The sequence below is a fragment of the Nelusetta ayraudi genome, unplaced genomic scaffold (genome assembly GCF_046127955.1).
Source record: "Nelusetta ayraudi isolate G7.1 ecotype Tasmania unplaced genomic scaffold, CSIRO-AGI_Nayr_v1 ptg000064l, whole genome shotgun sequence".
Lineage (NCBI taxonomy): Eukaryota > Metazoa > Chordata > Actinopteri > Tetraodontiformes > Monacanthidae > Nelusetta > Nelusetta ayraudi.
The window spans coordinates 1,266,423-1,280,000 of NW_027466114.1; the positions used below are offsets into that span (position 1 = coordinate 1,266,423).

The following is a 13,578-nucleotide window of genomic DNA, read 5'->3' on the forward strand; positions in this document are numbered from 1 at the left end:
AATATGCGTTGTGCATGCACCATTTCAACTGGGGAACATTTAACGTCCGAAGTTTTAAATTTTGACCCACTGTGTATTTGAGTTTGACACTCCTGGTGTACAGGCTCTGATCACTGCAGCGCCTGTCCTCATGTGACAACCAAGCTACTGCGAACTGAACCTCTCACTCCTCCGCAGCCTCCAGTTTCACTTTAGGGCGCTGATGGTTCGACATGGAATCCTTTCTTCTCTGAAACATTCCGACGATACACTCATTAAAAAGCCCCTTGAGCCTCGTGGTCAGATCTGGGCTGCACATCTCGTCATTAAAATTGAATGCACATATATCTATATGGGGTTTTCCCTTTTTTTTTTTTTTGATTTCTTAGTAATTCACGTGAGGCCGCATCAACGCCAGCTAATTTGAAACGGCGTGACGGAACACCGACAGACTGGCGATCCGTCAGGAGGGACGCTGGACCCTGAAAAACCAGCAGCGCTTCTGGCGCTGGGAGGAGCTTTTTTCTTTCTTTCCTTTCTTTTTTCTTTGCTTGCAGATGCATCATGCTGGCGATGCTGCGACGGCGAGCAGCGCTCCTCCCGCTCATGCAGCCTGCGCGCGCGCGCGCACACACACACACACACACACACACACACACACACACACACACACACCAATACACGGTCATGGTCACTGCCACCTGCCATATTTTCCGCTCCCTGCCCCCCCGCCACTCACTCATTCTCCAGGGCCACGATGCGAGCCTGCAGGTGCGTCCTTCACGTCCTCCTCCCACCGCTCCTCCCAGTGCTTCTGCGACTCCTCCAGCTTCTCCATCTCCACCCGCAGCTTCTCCACCTCCTCTTTCAGACGCTGCGCCTCCTCCTCCAGCTGGGCGTCCCGCTTGTCGAGCACTTTGGGGCCCTCCTCCTCCTCCTCCTCTTCCTTCTTTCTCTCCACCTCGCGGTTCTTCTGCACTGACCTGGGCGGGCATGGTGGATACAAGATCTCAGAAAATCTGAATGAATAAATAAATCCCCCAAACAGAGTCAGTCACCGTCCAACCGACCAGACGCTAGAGTTTGACGTGCGCAGAAGGAGAGGAAGTTGTCCCTCCTGTCCTTCAGCTGCTTCTTCAGCGTGGTGTTCTCCCTCTGCAGCTCCTGCATGGCACAGCGACTCCCGTCCAGCTGCCGCTCAAACACCTGGTACTGGTTCTGCTGCTTCAGGTCCTTCACACAAACACACACGTGAAAAAAGTGCACATGGTCAACGTTGGAATCTCAGCATCGATGATTTGTTTGATTTGGGTTACAAAATATGGTTGAAAGAAAATTCTGACCTCATGACACACACACACACACACACACACACACACACACACACGCACAGGCAGTGGGGAGGTTATAGCTCTGTTTAAAAACCAGCACATGCAGACACAGAAACAGAGGGGTGTGTTTGTGGCTCCAGCTGTGGGAATAAATGTGTTTTTTGTGAGTCTGTGTGTGTGTGTGTGTGTGTTCCGTACCTGCTGCAGAGCCATCATCTGCAGCTGAGCCTGTAGGTCCTTGATCTGCTGCATGTGTCTCTGGGTCATCTGGCGGCTCCACTCCATGTGTTGCTGGGTCAACTCTGCCCGCTGTTTCTCTGATGTCAGCGCGCGCACACACACACATACACACACACACACACAAACACACACACACACATACAGGTGTATCTGACATTAGAAGGGCCTCGTCTTCAAACTAGTTTTTTTGCTGAATTAGACCGGCACCATTTTCCACTTATGCAACAAACATGTGGTTAATGTCAAAAAAATCAGTTTAACCTGTACAACCCAAATGTCACTTCAAATAGTGAATACACAGAAGAGAAGGGCAAAATATAACAACCTGATCTCATGATGAATTAAGTGGACAAAAGATAATGAGATACTTAACTGCGCCTATGACACAAATGGTATTTCTCAGGACCAACTTCTTTTGAGAGGACTGTGCCTACACACACACACACACACAAAGATGGTACCGATGTGTATTTAGGGGTCAAACATGAATTAATGGAACATAGGTGGACACGCATGCAAATGACAGGATTGTGCATTAAGGTGCTCTCATTTAAAATTTTAGATAAGTAGTGCGGCAGACTGGATGCGCACCACTGGTTGCCATTGTGTGGCTCCAAAGATTCCCAAATGACCAGTCCAGTCAGAGCGTTACTTTCCTTTTGTAAGTCCAAATGCAACCATGTTATACAATGCGACCACGGCCGTAGCACATGTAAACATGCATGCTAGGCAGTTGGTCCATAATCCCTGATAATTCAAAAAATAAATCAAAGTTTAGATGCAATGATTAAGCAAGATTTATTTTTCACTTAGAGAAACATCACATTAAGAACACGATTTTTCTGTTGTTTCACACGTTCGCTGCCATTAGTAGTTTTAACTGCTGCTAAAAAAAATAAAAAATATATATAAAACCAAACAAAAAACACTTTGTTTGTTCGGTCATTTTCTTTTTTCTGGATTTTTGCCCTTGCTCTCTGCACGTTCAGTCAGGGCTGGAAAAAAAATAATGTTTTGTCTTCACATGGCGGCGTTGACGGACCAAAATAATTTCAAAAGTAGCTCATGAGTTCAATCGTCCTTGCTATTGCATCACTTACCTTCTGATGCACCCTCTTGGTTGGCGTCAATATCTGGAGACTGGGATATATAGGGAGCGAGAGATAGATTTGTATGGAGATAGAGATATATGGATAGATAGAAACAGATGGAGACAAGAGGTAGACGAAGAGATAGAGAGAGAGAGATCAGAGATAGATGGACAGATAGATGGATGAGACGGAGAGATAGATGGATGAGACGGAGAGATGGATGGAGACAGAGAGATAAATAGAGATAAGAGACAGACAGATGCAGAACGGTATATATAGATACCGAGAGACAGAGATAGAAATAGACAGACGGGAATAGATAGAGATACAAAGATAGAGAGAAACAGATAGATACATAGATAGATGGAGAGATAGATAAATGGAGATAGAGACAGAGATTGGGAGATAGATAGAGGGGAGTAAATAATCCAAACACCATGTAAATCCACTGACACATGCAAACCCCATATCAGAGTAGCTGTCACATGTTAACAGGCAACACCTAATAGCCATTCGGAACATTTTAATCCAAACGGACAAAGTCTGCATGTAGACATGGCAACTATTGAAGGGCTAACCATTAGACGGCTGATAAGATCTGTCTGGAGGTTCCTCTGCAGGTTGCTTCGCACTGTTCATCTCTGCTGAAGCTGTAGTGTAGCTCAAAATTAGCCATCCCAACAAAGCCAACATATACATATGATGGAAAATCAGTGTGCCTACCTTGGTCCTGTGAGTATGTCGGGAGATTTTCTTCCTCAAACTCGCTCTGTTCACTTTCATCAGACAACTGTAGGTCATCTAACAAAATTTATATTAGCTTGTATAAATTAGGAAGTAAAAGTGAAAACCATTGCTAGAGACAATCTGACCCATTTTAATGCATCAAAAATTGCAAGAGAATTAACTTTTCACAAAATAAAAGTATATATATTTACCATCTATTTCTATCTCCTCAAGTGTTTTGCCTTGAAGACTTGTAAGGGATCCCTTTTCCAGGGCTAGCAAAAGTTTTGAAACTTTGGCAAGCTGTGTTGTGGCGTCTGGCAGTCTGTGGAATTCCCTGTGCACTCTGATGTCGTGTCCAAGGAAATCTGCAACTTGGTCCAATTCGTGATTTTTGAGATTAAGGACCTGCGATAAAGTTGCGACATGCTTTCGCAATTGTGTCGACCTCAGGAGTTGAGGGTTCTGAGCCCCGCATTCGTCGGCATAAACCCTCAGACAGTCCTGTCCTCGGTAAGGTGTGAGACAATGTGGTCTGGCGAAAAGAAATAGATTGTCCTCTGGGACACCACAGTCTCTTCCTTTATTTATTAAAAGTGTCAAGGCATCGACCATACCTGGTGACAACAACACAGCGACCTTCCTTCCCCGCTTTCCCCTAATTTCAACGCGACTAAAGTGGTTGCATAGTTCCAATTCAAACTTTGTGAGCCCGACTGCAACATCCTTATGCAAGGCGCTTGTGTCCCGCTCCAGGAAGCCCTTCATATGCATTTTCGAAACTTCGCCTCCACGTCTCCGATTGAATAGTATCACGTTTGCCATTGTCGCCTTGCATAGTTCAGCATATGATTGTGGCGATAACTTATTTTTCAAGTCCTCGGTTGCCTGTTCAGAGACCTTTTCCAGATGCTTATGTAGACGCTGTACATCTTGTGTAAACGGAAGAGTGGACGGCTTGTTAAAGTGACGCTCATTCAGTGTCGTTAAAGCTCCACGAGAAACCAATTCTGACCACTTTTTGGAATATAGGACCTTAAAAGTCTCTGCGGACTTCCTCAGCTCATTATCTTCAGCCGTCAGTGCTCGGCAGTATAAAATGTCACTCACTTTTTGCAGTGAGTGACCCAGCTTGAGTGCGAGACTTGGGGTTCGGTAGCAATGCTTGTTATCATCAAACCCAGCCACTTTTATTACTGCTTGGATGACCACTTCAAATTTCGCAGGTCGAATGGCATCTTCAAGAGTGTGTCTTCCAAATTCTTTTCTCAGTGTTAGCAGAAGTCTCCCGATTTCTCTCAGTTTTTGTCTCACATAGTCGCCTTTTGTGGGATCTTGTCCATGTTTGTTTAAGAAAGACTGTGCAAGCTGGAGAATACAATAGTCATTACGGACCGTAGCAGTTATCTCATCGTCTTTCATGACACTTAGCAGCTTCCAGACCCCTGCAGATATTTGCTGACATGCAGTTGATTCAGACATGGCAGCCAAAGACGCAACCCTGGTTCTTCCAGTCGCTGTATTGGATCCAGCTGGTTTGGGTGCGCATTTTTTGACATGTCGCCACAGATCCCTTTTCAGATAGAATGCCTTGCAGTACATACAATGCACATAGTCTTTCACATTGTAATTTTTCTTCTTGGCTGTGCGTCTAGGTTTTAATGATCCAGCTCCATTTTCCAAAACATCTTTGTTATGGCTGTAGTTTCCCTTGCTGCGAAGCTTGACAAGCATTTTCATGCGCTCCTTGGACTTTTTGGGAAGCGTCAAAACTCGAGCCACATCCACATGCGTATTCTCATGAGTTTTTAAGTGACGCGTAAATTTTGTCTGGGCTTTTCCACAAATGTAGCAATACGTTTTATTTCTGAGAGAGGAGGACTGTAAGATCTGTTGGTCTTCAGGTTCAGTCTGATCGTTAACAGAGATGTCTTCAGGACCAGAATTACTCTTCCCAGCTCCTGACAGTTAATTTGTGACGACCACATCTCTAGGTAGCAAATCACTGCTGGAAATCTCAAAATTCTGTAATTCCAAATGTTTGTGATATATTTTTCTTGATTGGGGACATCGGAATTACTGTCAGAATCAGGCACGTATTCCTCCCCTGAGGATGCGATGTCACTTGAACTTTCTTTTTCAGACACCTATTTAAAAAGATAAAGACAACCCTTTTGTCCACTTTGAGAGCAAATCACAGAGAATAATTATACTACAACACTTACTGTCAGCGTCTCTGGAATGTTCTTCACATGCTTAATGTAACACGTTCTGTGCCAGGGCTGGTTACAAACTAGGCAGAAAATACATTTATTAAAAAAGGAATTTATTGTCAGCGTATGAACCTAAACTTTCAGATGCTTGCATGAGAATGAATTCCACAAGTGCTCTGTGCGCAACTGTCTCAGCTGCTCGCATTCAAAAAGCACAGGTCGCCTTTTTTTTTTACGAGGATGATTTTGTCAGCAAGTGGGCGTAGCAGAAGAAGATTGGTTGACCGACTTTGCCAATAGGACAGCACAAGGTCAAGCCACACAGGCCTGTATGCCTCAATGACTGCATTGGGATTTGGTAGAATATATACAACATTGACTTGAATGTTTGCAAAATGTCACAAACCTATAGTTCAAGGCTTTAAGTTTGTTCAAGCGCATCTCTTGTTTCCCATATCATTGACATTAATGACTGAAAAAGGCTGATGTTTTGTTGTAAATTTGTTTCCTGTTGTACACATAGGACATTTTTTTTTAATTTTGGTAAAACCATTTCCTTCTTGTACATGGAATCTTTTTCCCCGACAATGGTTTTCAAAGGAATCATAACTAAAAAAAAATAAATAAATAAAAATTCAATACACCACATGCAGGAGAAATTTAAGATGTTGACTACATTGATATGTTTTTGTACTGACCCCCATCTAGTGGGTGGGAGTATGTTGCCCCCCTTCAGTTATATTTGCCAATCATAAAAGACAGGACATGAAGGAAAAAGGAAAAATGTTAGTGCACCTTATTTAGCAGATTTGCAAGGAATTTGAAAATGAACACGCTTTTACTTTACTAAAATCTGGCTGAGCCCGTCTAGTTTATGCTTGTAGACTTTGGTCAATATCTCTATGTATTCACCTTAGACATTTACACAACATTATTAATACAAGATAAGTTACAAAAAAAACTATTAGTTTATATAGGCAACATCTTAAATTTCACCTTTCACATGAATGCAGAGTTGTATTGTTTATTTTTTAAATGACATTTATTTATAGATTTTTTTTTTTTAATCTTCAGGGAAAAAATAAACTGAAAAAAAATCAGCCTCTTACTGAACAAATCCTAGCAAAAAAAAAAATATTGGTGCAAGTTCTTGATGGGAGCAGCTGAGAGTTTCCACATGCGAGAATTTCTCACACGAGCGTTTGAAAGTTTTCTGTGCAAGTTCAAGCATGTTTTTTCCTGTCATGTCAAAAAAGCTCATGAGCAGAAATACAGTTTATAAAAAAAAAACTTATGCGTGTGACTTTTGTTCACAGGACTTTTGGTAGTGTTCCGATGCCATAATTAGTGCAAAGACAGTTCTTTGTCAAATCATATAAGGCAAATAAAAGCAGATGCATATGATTTAACACCAAAATAGCAGAGTTACACATGTCATGTAACAATACTAGTTGTTTTGTTCAAACTTGACGTTAAATTTAGGAATGTGGAGTATACTATTATGACAATCCATATTTTGCAACCAATACATTTGATGATTGCTTACCAGATTGCACAGGTGACTTGGAAGTTAGTTTTTCATAGAGTACCTCTGAACATACAGGACTCATTTGGAGGGTGAAAAAAGCAACATGTTTTGTAGATGAAAACTACAGACAAACTACTGTTCTTTATTCAAAATTACAGCAACCCATTTCAGAGACCGTTATCTCAAAAAAAGCAACAGTCCTATGGTTTTTCATGTCATCACAACCAGACAAATTGCAGTCAAAATATACACAGGACTCAATAAAAAGAATAAATACTCACTTTTACATCTCTCACCAATCCATTTCATGCAGCACATTTTTCTAAACTTGGTATTTCTTCAATGACCAGCTCATGATCACAGTTCTGTTGGAAAAAAAGGGGCAATTAAAAGACCATTTCTGATCTGACCTGACACCTATCAAACACTGATCATATTCATTTAGTGTAGGCAAAAGGGACATTTTTTGGACAGTCAAAATGCAAAGTAAAATTGTCTGAATGTATTTTTTATGTTTAACCTTTTTTTCTTTATATCCATATTACATGTTAAAAACAAAAAAACAAAGCTCATTGTCCATTGGCAGATGCCAATGGACAATGAGCTTTTATACCAATTTATACCATAATTGGCCGAAAGAACAATGGATTGCAAATGACGCTAGCCTAGCACATATAATAGTAAATGGATGCCATTTAAATAGATTTTCAGGACCTTTAAAATTCCGTAATTTTGAACAATGTAATCTAATGTTGACACTGGTCCATCTGGACATTAGACAGCAACCATGCCTCGACACCTGTGGATATTTACATTGTGCAATTTGAAACTCAAAACTCAAAGGACAAAGTCAGCGGTGACGAATTCACCTGGTTATTGTTGTCAGAACTGCATGTGGCCATGTCAGGAGGCTGGAAAGGCACCTCTTTGGAAATCTACAAAGACACAATTACAGGCTGATCTCATCATTGTGCTTCAAAAATCTGAACTGGAAGACGAGAACTGTGGACGAACATGATCACACATCTTATGTGTATTTATGTAGACACAAGAGAGCCATGCCCATAGCTTGGCTAATCAGTAAAGTAGGAATACATGGAAGGTTCACGCACGCTTAAAAAAAAACAAAACCAGACAGTCCTCCTAATGGCTGCACCTGTCTAGGAGAGTATTACACAGGACCTGTGTGTCCACCCACTGCTAAAGGCAACTCCTCCATCCATCCTTTCAAACACAAAACTCAAAGTCCTCCTAATATCTCCACCTGACAAGCTGAGACATACACAGGACCGTGTGTCCACATCCTGCCGACTACAACTCATGAGTTTATACCTCTAGGAAAAAGATCCAACAGTCAGTGATGATCAATTTACCTCAATGTTGGCGGCGGGGGAACTGCACATGGCCACATGAGGAAGCTGGCATGGCACCTCTTTGGAAATGTTCATGGAAAGAGAACCACTGCGTTTAACTTCATACTTTAACAAAAAAAAGCAGAAAAAAGAAAATAAAGACCTGTACGACACAGGAGGAAGTGTGTCTACTTCCTGCTGACAATTATTCATGAGTTCGTACCTCTTAAGAAAAAATAAAAAAGGGTGGAGGAAAAAAAAAAATACTAGTGATCATCTCACCTGGTCATTGTCATTTTTGTCAGAACTGCATGTGGCCACATCAGCTGGCTGGAAAGGCACCTCTTTGGAAACCTTAAAAAACAAACAAACATATACAGCATTAAGGACTGGACTTTGCAATGAAAACACAAGTGAGTACTTCCACTTTGAAAACCATGAGGATGATAAGCAACAATTTGGTGTCAGGTTAAAAAAAAACAACTATTGTCTGTCATCATACAACAGAGCCAAGTTTCCACAAGTTCAAGAGTCTGATTTGACTTATGTTAACGCATTTTTAATGGACTGTAAACTTACTAATCACTCCTGCAATACTGTAAATAGGCCGCTATATCCTGCTGAATATTACTCATGAGTTTAAGTTTAGATAATTTGAGTTTGTATTTCTAAATGCAAACTAACACGCAACAAGCTTAACATATTAGTTTTAATGTATTTAATTAATGTGGGGGTAACCCTGCATTTCAAAATACCTTGCTTCTCCATGGCCAGTCAGAATCCCCGTAATTGTAGGTAATTTCTTCCCCTCGGGAGATGTCCTTGATGGCAAACAAACACAGATGAGGCCGTCCATCCACGCTGATGATTCTCATTTTGCTGTTTGGATTGATGTGTTCACCGTTACCCAGTCTCCCTAGTGAGCCATCATCTCTGGCAGCATCAACACTAAAAAAAATCAAGAAAACAATACTCTATAAGGGCACAGGATCATTCATCATATTGCTTTGACTGAGGTAGCAGAGTTTGCATTTAAAGCTATGGTAACATACCATAAAAGCTGTCCATTAAAATGAAACTCAAAGAGGAAAACTTTGAGTGCATCATGGTACAATTTCAACCTGATTTCACGTTCTTTTTTATTTATGATATCTCCTCTGTACTCTATGAGAAAATCTCCTTTATTTATGGTCCGCTGGCTGAACACACCTCGACCTGAAAGCATATACAAGTAGACAAAAGTGATTATGTTTATACAATTTCACACACAAGGGCTGTGTCAAACAATTTTTTGATAATCCAACTTAAATTAAATCATATCAAGTATAGTTAATTAAACATTTTCTCAATTGGCAGCCTCCCTGTAGTTCATGAATAGGAGGAGCAAAATGAAACAAAAAACATAATTCAGAAGCAGAATAACAGGAGAATGATTTCCAGGTCGAGGAAAGAAAAGTGAAAGTAGACAATATGCCATTTTTGTAAAATCACCTTTAACTGAATCAATGTATTTTATCTTATCTTTGCCCAAGCCACCAAATTTGATAATGTATATGAACATAAGAAGTGCTAACGTATTCCACGATATGGACTGAGAACGAACAGACTGAGAGAAAGAGCAACATGAAAGCGCAACAAAACGAAATGCACCACTCAGCCCCACCCCACCCACGTGCATTCAGCCGCAAACTCAGCTATCGTCACAGTTTTCATGGTATAGAAAATACACAAATAGAATCCTTGTCTCTCTACCGATCGTTGGCTTGTCGTAAATAAAACATTTCAGTAGTGATGTTCTCTCTGACACGGGGCTTCGAACCACGCCCCACAACTCGGTAGGGTATTTTTTCTGAAGCGCTGCTCCGGAGCTTGCTTCAAACCACGTGACTGATGATGTTTGAACCACTTCACCGCTTCATTCAGACTGAATCAGCTGGCTGGTTTGGTTCAGTGGGCGGTGCTTTGAAAGACTGGCAGGTCTCAGTTGAGTTTAAAATGGATGAAACGGCGCAATGCGTTGCCTATCTGGTCGATACCTTTTGGATTGATTTGATTAGCGTTCGTATTGCTTTCGGTTTGCTTTCTTATTGCTCTGCAACGGAACCAACCAGGAAGAGATCTCAAGTCTGGGAGCATTTTGAAATCGTGCCGCCGAACAAGGGAATTTGTTACAAGCGTATTACTCAACTTATTCATACAGTAACAAATAAACCACAAGTATCTTCTCATTGTCTTCATTACTTGATCCAAGATTTAAAACACTCGGATTCCAAAGCCCTGAAAATGCTGAGTCAGCTGTGCGCCGGTTAAAATCTGAGTGTGCGGCATTGTTGCGGAATGTTCCGCATGAAGAGGAGCCGCCGTCTACTTCGAGAGCACAGCCAGAACCAGCTGCATCTTCCCAAGGTACAAAAATTATAGAATTAGGATCAATAGACTTTATTTTTCATTTTTTCATGTACAGACTAAACTTTATCTAATGTTTCATTTTCAGCCATTGACCTGTGGAAGCTGTTGGACAGGGATGCTGAAGGAGCGAGGGCATCCAGCAATGCTACTGCTGATGCCATAGTGGAGGTGCAGTGTTATCACAGGACCCTCTTGTGTACTGGATGACACACAAAGCTGTATACCCAAACCTACACAAGCTGGCAAACGAGTACCTGCCTGGCAACACCAGCATCCTCTGTGCCCTGCGAGAGGGTGTTTTCGAAAGCTGGGGAAATAGTTTCCGAAAAGAGAAACCACCTCAAACCCTTTTACTGTGGAGAAACTGTTGTTTTTAAATAAAAACGCATAAGCATCCAAGTTCACCCAAGCACCTTAAGCCCATACACCCCATCTGTACATAAAATATAGAGAAAAAAGAAAAAGAAAAAAAATATGTGTGTGTATATATATATATATACACATATTATGAATCAATTTCTTCTTTTTATCTGCATATTCACATATACTTTACCTCTTTACTACCATTATTTCTGACCCTAACATTTTCAGCAATGATTTTGGCAATGGTTTATTATTTATTTATTATTAATTATTTATTTAATGTTAGACAGAGGAACAAATATTTATTATTAATTATTTATTTAATGTTAGACAGAGGAACAAATTTCGTTTAAGATTAACAATATATCAAGGTAACCTTGATATATTGGTAGGGCAGAGCAAGAAGGAAAAGCAACACATGAAATGAAGTTGGCGTCAGTTTTATTTAGAAATAGATGCTTTATTAATCCCCCAGAGGGGGAAATTTGTGTTCAGTAGCCAACATACATAAAAGGACATACGAAAACACAGAGTCATAAAACAAAGTAAAAGTTACCAACGTTTGAATAAATAAATAATAAAAGTGTACAAATACAGAAAATCTCAAGGCGCACACTACACGGAGCGCAGGGCAGTAACTCTCAGGAGTGGCAACGAGACGTTCTGGCACAGAGGAGGAGGACTGCCGGACCTATATGCTGCTGGTTCTGCTGATTAGGACCAGCTGCAGGAAATCCTAATCAGCAGAACCTGCCTCAGCTGCACCGTGCCAGCCCTGGGGGAAAAAAGGGTAAGACTCAAAGCAGGAAGTAGGGCAAGAAGTTGTAACCAGGTGTAAAATTAATGGGTTTATCATTTTAGTTTTTATGTTAGATGTCCGATTGCGTTTGAATGCAACCCTCAGGAATGTGAGGCATCTAGCCCTCAGCAGCCAATCAAAACGCACACACGGCAGGCGCAGCCTGTTGGTGCGGATAAGAAGCACTGCCGCACGGCACTTCCGGTTTTTCGCTCCCGGTCGAAGCGAGAGGAGAGAAAGCACAGTGACAATCAAACACGAGGAGGAGGAGAAAAACGAAGCGGAGCAACTGTTCAGTGGGACGGAAGAGTCGAGCTAAGCTACGTCGGCTCCTTTCCACCCGGAGCACTCCACACGTCTTCTGTCTCAAATCCGACGAGCAACGGTGAGCGTAGCGCCTGCTAACTCCCCCTAGTGTTGGTTTCATCGAGTGCTCGTGCTGCGACAAATCAGAGTGAACGGCAGCGTGGTTTCCTCAATTTTGTACACTTTGTTTATTAATTTATGTTGTATGTGTATGGTTTGTAGCGAGCATGTCACGGAATACGTCCAGACTGAGCCAAATTAAGTTTAATTGGAGATAATTGTTAGCGCATTTCTCTCGCACGAATAGGCCTATAGTGCAAGAGAATGCAAGCACGTGTTGAACAGCTACGTTAACTCCATACAGTTCTCATGAATCTATGACGATTGAGTGAATGTTGTACAACCGATTTTGACTGAATGAGTTGAGGTGTAATGGTAATTATTCTTTGACTTTTGATTTTCTTTTTATGATGCATCTGAAAGCAAAGGATGTTTAGTAAAGATTGCGTGACCTTGTTTGTAGGTCAGGTTTTTGTGAGAGCCTGAAAACGGACTGAAGATTCGGTCAACAAATCCTGTTGTTGAAGATGGCGAGCCTACCTTGATGCCAGTCCAACACACACACACACACACACACACACACACACACACACACACACACACACACACTGTGTCCTTATTGTAGCTCATTGTAATGGCTCCTTACGAATCTGGTGACCTCTGATCGATCTGGTCCAAGTTTTATGAACTGTAAATACACTTAAACTATAAAGTTGGTTACATAGTACAAAGTATAAATGCCATTGTGTCTCAATGATTTATGCAATAGACCATAATCAAGACTAACTAGATTTTATTTTTGATATCTTGACTCTTACCTGTGGTATCTCCAAGCAGCATACATTTTCCTGCTCCGTGGGCACGGTGTTCCACAGGAGAAGCTGTCAAAAGAAAAAAGTTGTAATTTCACCTGAATGAAAGTTGTCAACACAAGCAGAGTTGGATAAGACTTGTGACATTTGTCTAATGTTGAGCTGGAGAACAGTGGCGTTTTAAGCAACATGGCAATGCCTCTAATTTTGACTATGACATATTGTGGATACAGACAAAAAAAAGTACATTCAAAATACCTTCGGAAAAAAAGGCTGTTCGTTTTTATGTTAAGACCGCTCTGCTGAAAACGTTGCAAGACTTTATATATATAGTTTTTGCCTAGTTACATAGTTTGATAGTTAAGTATC

General features: G+C 41.3%; 2 protein-coding genes across 2 annotated transcripts in view; one reads left to right on the plus strand and one right to left on the minus strand.

Annotated features, from left to right (window-relative positions):
* LOC142898371 (NACHT, LRR and PYD domains-containing protein 14-like) overlaps nt 1-13,578 on the minus strand; it is a 272,094-nt gene that overhangs the window by 129,482 nt on the left and 129,034 nt on the right. The gene's annotated exons all lie outside the window — the stretch shown is intronic.
* LOC142898369 (NACHT, LRR and PYD domains-containing protein 12-like) overlaps nt 1-13,578 on the plus strand; it is a 487,638-nt gene that overhangs the window by 30,407 nt on the left and 443,653 nt on the right. The gene's annotated exons all lie outside the window — the stretch shown is intronic.